Below are 8,871 nucleotides of genomic sequence, written 5' to 3' on the forward strand. Positions count from 1 at the left end.
GATTCATCACAGCAATTTAATTATTAAATTTCAATATATAAAATTTTGAATGTGTCAAATTGTAGGGTTTTTCTTAATTTGCATAACATATTTATTTTAAGTTTTCCTGTTCTCAACTTCTCAAATTTCCCTTCACATTCTCTCGCCAGGACGTAAATTTAAAATTAAGAGAAGTGCTATTTAAATGTGTGATTATATCAGTTTATTCAGAGCGTGTTTCGCTAGCCTAGCACACGTCTCGTAATTTCGCGGTCACTCGAGTAAACCTTTTAGCCTTATCCGTTTAGTATCACACCGATTAGAGTTCTGTGATTTATAATAACAAAATTATCGAAAAAAAGCAGATTTAAAGCTCTGTTATTGTTATGTAAAGCTTTATTATTGCTGTAAGTTCATCTCAAAATCTAATTGTATTGAATCTCATTCTAATCGTCTAATGGTAATAAATATTATTATTATTATTTCATTAAATTAGTCATTACCATTATTTTGTTAACGAAAATATGTTATTAAAAATCACATTCCAGCCTGCAGACTTACAAAGCTAGTTTGTATTTATTATGTTTTGTTAAATTTTTCTCTTGTTTTCTTATTTCTAATACGAAAATACGCGAATATAAATGAAGAGTGAAAACAAAGTTAAAAAATTCACAAATTATTTACGAGATTGATCAGAAATAGTGAGTGAAATATAAACATTGCATACATTTTGTTCTAAATAAATAGTGCACTAGATATGCATCCAGTACTGCATATTTATTTAGAACTTCATTTAAATGAAAGCAAAATAAATATTGAAAAAATCACAAATCTAGCAACCCATCTACTATGGGACAGCGTCTGACAAACATGTAAATTTTACTGTATCCATGGAGGGGGACTAACAACTTTTCTCATTAGGAAAATGTCAAAGAGGAGGCAAAACTGTTTCGGATCACGCCGGTCTGAAGGCTATATTATGAGAATTTCGGCCCAGTTTTAGAAGGTGAATAAAGGGTTATTTTGCACCCTTCTACTGTGCTGGTATTTATTTCACACATGTGTGATAATTTGCCAGGTTCATTGTAGAATCTAAGTCAGTGTATGTAGAAAAGTAGATAGATCTTACGAAATTTAATGTTTAGATATAGCATAGCATAAAAATACACAGGTTTCCATGCCACCCAGGAGGTACTGTGTCAGCTCGTTACCATAATGGTTCCCCAAAAATTGCATTTTTACATTCAGTTCTACATAATTACTATAATTTAGGTTTTAAAAGTAAAGTTTGTAGCTAGCCAAAGTAAAACTGTTTGTTAAAGGCCTATAATAAACTAACTTCATGAGATGGATTACAATGAAAGTTTCAGAAAAAAAAAATTAAGCTGTTTAAATTTTTTAAAAAGTGTTTACTTAAATGATATAAAATACTAATCAAAAAATAAGTTTAGGACATATTAATTATTTTGAATATGAAAAACAGGATAAAATACATCACTTACATAAATTTAATACTACAAGAGAATAAAACTTTTTTAAAAACAAATATACTAAATATATCATTCAAAACCAGACTAGTTAAAACTTTAGCTCTATCTCAGACACATCCATTTATTTGAGTTTTCATTCTTTAAATTTTTTTTATCATTTCCAATGGCTTGGCAAAAAATTACAAAAAACTAAAATCTTATAAACAGATTCATGGTATTTTATACAGACACAGTATTTTTATACAAATAAAGCAAAAATAAATTTTCTTAAAACAAACTTTATTACATGAATATTAAATTGTACTAAAAAAAATCATTAAACATTTTAAATCATGACCTGCAGAAGATTTTGGCAAGCTTCAGAAAGCCACTGTTATTTCAACATAATGAAGGTATTAAAAATGAAACAAACAGATTAACACTGTGTAAGATGAAACCATATAACCTGACTAACGTACTTTGGTGCAGGAATAAAAACTCAAAAATCTTGGTCTTCTGTTTCTTTATCATTAAAATATATAAAATTATTTCCTGAACTTACTTTCCTTCATTTATCTTCCCAACTAAACTACCATAAATAAACTTTCTGAAATCATATGTATTAAAAGGCTGATCAATATCCAAATGCCGGCTAAGTTTATGCACAAAATCGCATATAAATACCCCACAACTCATACCATCATTTTGAACAGTGTGACTTGGAAATGAAACACACCAACTATCACTAATGTTTAAAATACTATTTATGACCTTTTTGCCACAGCTGAATTTATGAAGATACTGAATTTTGAACCGAGTTAAAACCAAGCGGATCATAAAATTGAAACATTTTATCTTTAATTCTTGCTACCAGTAAAACCCAATGATTATTTTTTACAAGAACTGGAATAAAAAAGAAATCAACAGAAGCTAAATCCTGTTTTTGCCATACAGTTTGATCTTAACTACCTGATGGAAAGAAAGGTGTATGATAACACTCGGCTGCTACTGAAGAAGAACCACTAAGACTAATAAAAAGGAAAGCATTAATAACATCGTCACTGAGCCAGCCAGGCTGAAAATTTAAAGATGCAGATTTTAATGTTTGAATTTCCTCACATGAAATGTATGGATCCAGAGATTTTACATCCAAAAATGTTAGCGGTGTTTCTCCAACATATAAAATGCATTTTGAAATATCCTCATCAATAAGCTTGGGAGTAAAAGTACTTTTATTAATTGTTCACGCTAAATTAATGCCTAATAAATCTTCTTTAACGGTTTTTTTATTCTGAATATTCAGATAAGTTGAAATTTTACGCTTTGCACTTTTTGAAGCAGTTGTACGAAACAAAGTCTGACGGGCTAATTTTAAATTTGGGGGAACACTGACAAATGGCATTTTGTCAGGAAATTCTTTCAGATAGTTCGACTCTATTACACCTTTACAATTAGAAACAATTTCTTTCAAATTTTTTGTTATAGTAGGCAACAATATTTTTTTAACTGTTGGATTAGGCAGCATAACCTGTAATTTAGATATTAAAGTCTTACAATTATCGATTTTATGTTCTAAGTTACATGCTACTGCATTCGAAATAAAAGACTTTGTTTCTGTTTGAATGGCTGATGAACAGCTTTTGCTTTTATGAGTATCTGTTACGAAGAAGGATGGATCTCTTTGTCTGACTGAATGTACTTTATGAATGTGTTTACATAATCGACTGAAATCTAAACAATAATAATTATATAAATGACTACACAAATTACGGCAAGATAAGCTAATACATTTAGAGTAACAGTGATCAGTTTGAGGACATAACTCATATAAGAATTTAACTGTATAGTGAATATTAGAAGTCTGTGATTTTACAGTCCACAACAAAAAACCAGCCCCTGTTACATCACTATCTAAAATTTTTATTCCCGAATCATGTCGCTTATTATATGTTGGTGGACAAGTACTCTGCTTGTAATTAGTTTTAATTTTATAGCTGTGAGCCATGTATGTATCCTCTTCAATTTTTAAAAGTACTTCAGGTTGATCTTTACAATATGGTAACTGGTAGTTTGGCGACATTTTGGAGGCGATAAAGGTTACTACCTGGGACTTTGGTAATAATGCGAGCAGTACTCAGTTTCGATTACGCATTATTTTGTGTGAGGGAAATGAGAGATCATGGGATATGTCATGTGATATTAATGGACGAATTACGGTTCTATAATCGGAAAAGGGGTGAAATCGGGAAAAAATCTGGAAATTTTGTATTTGGCTTTATTCTGTGTTGTGTGAAACAGTGTTGGTTAATTTTTGGATCCCATGGCCGTAACTAAAGTGAATTCGAAATGGGTATTTAGTGGTATTGAAAAATGTAGTAATAAATGTTTGTTTAAGGTTGTGCGAGATAGAAATAAAGATGTTTTATTAAGTTATTTATTTTACCTGGTACCTTGCTGTGAAATATAAGTATGATTTTAAAGATCCTGAAAGAGAAAGAAGAAAAGTTTATCGGACACGTAATCAAGATTCTGAAGAAGATTAGTTAAGTTAGTATTTTTAATTATTTGAGGATATTATTTTTATGCATTGTTCTAAATGTAAGGTGGAAAGGAATTTGGTATTATTGGGAAAATTGTTATTAGCAATGATTTAGTTTAAAGTAATTAGGATTGTAAGGTAATTTTAATTAATTTAATGTATGTGCTCATTTATATTTTAAGTAGTGTTTTTGAATTGAATTATATGTTAATGAAATGATAGTTATTTTGTGAATTTTATGTTTGTAGGAATTTGGTATACGTTTTAGTTGAAGTAAACGTGCATGGAAATAATTTAAATATCTGACTAAGTATTTGTAATGGTTGCGGTATGAATTCGTTGGTGACGTTTATAATATAATAGATGATTTAGAGGTAAAAGTTTTTGGATATTTTATTTATTTTATATGTGGAAATGTTCATATTTGGAAAGGGTAAATACTTTTTTGCGATCAGGTAATTTCATATATGTTCTTTTTACCGGGTTTAAAGATTGAGAAAATTGTCATGTATTTTCGTGAAATTTTTCTAATTTATGAGAAAAAAGCAGTGTACATGGATATAGTGAAGAGTGTGCGCAATGCCATTTTTGTGCAATTCTGGGATGTTTTTTTAAGTAAAAATAAGTCGACGTGTACATGGTTTATGTGTATGTGTTATTTTGAAAAACGCGTAAGGAGTATGGTATTGTGCACTTTTTCCCAATTTTGCAGTGAATATTTGTCATGATTAAGCAGTTTTGTTTGATAAAATTTCTTGCATAAGTGTAATTCGGCTAGTAGATTGTTGGAAGAAGTGTTCAGTAACATGTCTTTACTTCGTGAACACAAAATGGCGGCGGGGAAAAAAAAATAGAGGGTTGCTGTAGGAGAGTTGGTTGCCAAATTTTCGCCAAAATATCGACAAGTTACCATAATGTAAAGATCAACCAATCAAACTTTAATAACGCCCAGTAATTAATTAAGGATAAAAACAGAAATTTACTCGTAAAACATGAAAAGAATATTGTAAAATCTTAAATTAGCTCACAGATAAGCAAAAGATATTGTAAATAACTTGTAAATTTGAAAAAAATAATAACTTGTAAAATCTGAAAGGAAAACCTGAAAAAAAATTAACTTGTCAAACCTGAAAAAAATAACTCGTAAACTCTGAAAAGAATATTGCAAAATTTTAAATAACAGCTAAAAGAATATTGTAAAATATTAAATAAGAGCTACAAAAATAAGCAGAGAAAAAATGCTTTACTTGAAGCGCACACCACAAAATCTGAAAGGAAAAACCTGAAAAAAATAACTCGTAAATTCTGAAAAGAATATTGTAAAATTTTAAATAACAGCTAAAAGAATATTGTAAAATATTAAATAAGAGCTACAAAAATAAGCAGAGTAAAAATGCTTTACTTGAAGCGCACACAGCAAAATCTGAAAGGAAAACCTGAAAAAAAATTTACTTGTCAAACCTGAAAAAAATAACTCGCAAACTCTGAAAAGAAAAGTGTAAAATTTTAAACAACAGCTAAAAGAATATTGTAAAATATTAAATAAGAGCTACAAAAATTAAGCAGAGCAAAAGTGCTTTACTTTTGAAGCGACAGCCACAACAGTCAAGAGCAAAAATGAATTACCACACTTTCTGACGGTTCCCCCTCGCCACGATCATGCTTCCACACCCGCTGTTTCAAGTGGACTTTACCAGGCAGCAAAGATCAAAAGGATCTGGTTGGGATTTGAGATTGTAGTTACCGAACATGGAAAAAAGAAAAAACGAACCTACCGAATTTATGGTGCCATCCTGAAGGCTACTCATCGCTGTTCCCCCAGATGGGGATACTCAGATAACCGGCACTTGGCGAACTTCCAGAAATCGCGTTCACCTACTTGAGCGATAGGCGCCAAACAGTGGGAGGACAGATCAGGTTGCAAGTTTAAACCTTCACTAAGCTAGGGAGAAAGGGAAAAGGGAAGAGATATTTTCTTACGCCTTACTTCGGCTGTCATGCGACTCTGCAGATGAATCTTCGTGCTGATCACGTGACTTTGTCACTAGACGTGGTGAATACGCTCATAAGCTGTTTGTTGTATTTTTAGATTACTATTAAAATTATTAATGACTTAAAAATTAAATAATCAATCAAATTAAAAATGTTAATAATTATCAAATTAAAATGATTATTTAATTATATTTCATTAATAATTAAGAAATTAAATATGATTAATTAATTATATTTCATTAATAATTATTATTCAATTAAATATGAATTGTGGTTTATCCCAGAAACTTAGAAGTTCAGGAGACGGGCTCCCAGTTGTCGTTTAATTACCTTATAAATTATTTTCTAAACAACTTAATGACCTTATAAATTAATTATCCTAATAAAACAAAGTAGATAACATATGGTCTTTTCCTAACTTATCGTTCGCATTGACACATTTTTTAAAATTATTTACTTAATATTTAAGTATATGTTATTTATCTAGCTATAACAAACTGGAATTAATTTCTAAATAAATTAATTGTACTCCTAACACGAATTATTTAGAATAAGAAAAGCACTCGCGGGTTATTTGCACAAGATGGCGGAAATCCGTTAGTCGGAACTTAACTCCAAGACGAACTACTAGGGTGCAACAGTTTTACCGCTATCTCGCTGACAGACACTCTGTATCATACAAGCAATTTTTTAATCCCTTCTCATCAAGTTTATATCAAAATAAAAACTTATAAGACTTTGAAATCCTAATAAGTTAATGTAAAATATTAAAGAAACAATATTCTGCTACTTTTCTATGTCAAGTATATTTCACTGACTTCTTTACATAGAGGATTTTGCGGAATAATAATTATTAATGAAATATAAGTAATTAATCATGATTAATTTATTATATTTCATTAATAATTATTATTAAATTAAATATGAATTGTGGTTTATCCCAGAAACTAAGAAGTTCAGGAGACGGGCTCCCAGTTGTCGTTTAATTACCTTATAAATTATTTTCTAAACAACTTAATGACCTTATAAATTAATTATCCTAATAAAACAAAGTAGATAACATATGGTCTTTTCCTAACTTATCGTTCGCATTGACACATTTTTTAAAATTATTTACTTAATATTTAAGTATATGTTATTTATCTAGCTATAACAAACTGGAATTAATTTCTAAATAAATTAATTGTACTCCTAACACGAATTATTTAGAATAAGAAAAGCACTCGCGGGTTATTTATTTGCACAAGATGGCGGAAATCCGTTAGTCGGAACTTAACTCCAAGACGAACTACTAGGGTGCAACAGTTTTACCGCTATTTCGCTGACAGACACTCTGTATCATACAAGCAATTTTTTAATCCCTTCTCATCAAGTTTATATCAAAATAAAAAACTTATAAGACTTTGAAATGCTAATAAGTTAATGTAAAATATTAAAGAAACAATATTCTGCTACTTTTCTATGTCAAGTATATTTCACTGATTTCTTTACATAGAGGATTTTGCGGATTAAAATTCGGTGTATGAGTAAAAAATTTAAACTATTAAACAAAACATGAGCAAAATTCTTTCTTAGATGAGCAAATAAAAGTTAAATTTATATCTTCAAACCTTTGAATACGATTTATCTTCATAGTTTTTTCTGCTGTGTTGTTACTCATGTTAGTTTTTAATGGTAATGAATATACATATTGAAATTTTTGCATCACCGTATTTGCAACAAATACATAACCGAAATATATTGTTAGAAATCTTGTTTCCCTGCAGTATGCAATTCAGGATTACATTTCTTTGTTTACCTACATTAAAACTATTTTCTTGTTTCAAGACGAAGGGGAAAAAATTCTGCTTCCGTGCTAATAAATTCAAAAGATGCTGGTTTTTGAAAAACCTGTAAAAAAAAACGCGAAAATTAAAAAAAAAAGGAGGGAGAGAGAGAGACAGATGTCACGACAGACAGACAGACAGACAGACAAAGTCTTTTGGTTAAGTCAAGATTATTTCAATGAACGGTTACGGTTAAGCTGCACTGGATTCGCTTTGTGGTTGTGCATGTCTTGAACATAGGAAATGTTAAACATTGCTCTTACTCCAATAAGATTAATATTTGTTTACATTTTTTAGATATAGAATCACACAGACAAAAAATCAGTCATCGGGTTGGTACAGTATTTGCATTAAGGCTTCATTAACACGAATGATGTCGCCACAGTGGTATCCAATTTATTGCCGATTTACTTACAAAATTCAGATAACCTTTTCATTCAGTTCATTTATAAACAACATTAAAGACACACATATTAAAAAAGGAACACTTTTTCTTCACACAGTCGTCTATCAAATTTAATTTTTGCAAAAACTTTTATTATTGAAAAAATATCTGCTACTTATTAATGCAAAATTATGTTAACAAATAAAAATATAAAATACGTTTATATACATTTTTACTGTTTATGCAAGTTTTTACTGTTATCACGGGTAACTTTCATTATGGCGATTGTTCTCACTGTGAAGTGATGGACGGTGGAAATAGAGGCCGATTTAATTATTGCTGTTTTGTTGTAATACAACTGCCTGAGTCATTTTTTAAATGTGTATATATTCATTAAATATATAATCGTGGAAATTTCAGAGTTGACAGTATTTTACGACGTTCTTGCATTTCGGATTTGTTTACAAATTGTTTGTAGCCAAAAGTTCGCCAAATTTGTCGTATTTCGTGCTGATCGTGTATTATAACACTGTTATATAATAGAATTTTATTTCTTAAATTTGAATAATTTTTAAAATCCGTTTGTATATGCGCGGCTTTTCTCCTAATTACTTATCTTTTAAATTGTTAACTGCATAATCAGTGACACATTTTAAACAGCATAAAAGATGCATAAAAAAG

Source organism: Stegodyphus dumicola, chromosome 12 (assembly GCF_044657685.1).
Source record: "Stegodyphus dumicola isolate Sdum_Otavi_A_Nest chromosome 12, ASM4465768v1".
Taxonomy (NCBI): Eukaryota; Metazoa; Arthropoda; class Arachnida; order Araneae; family Eresidae; genus Stegodyphus; species Stegodyphus dumicola.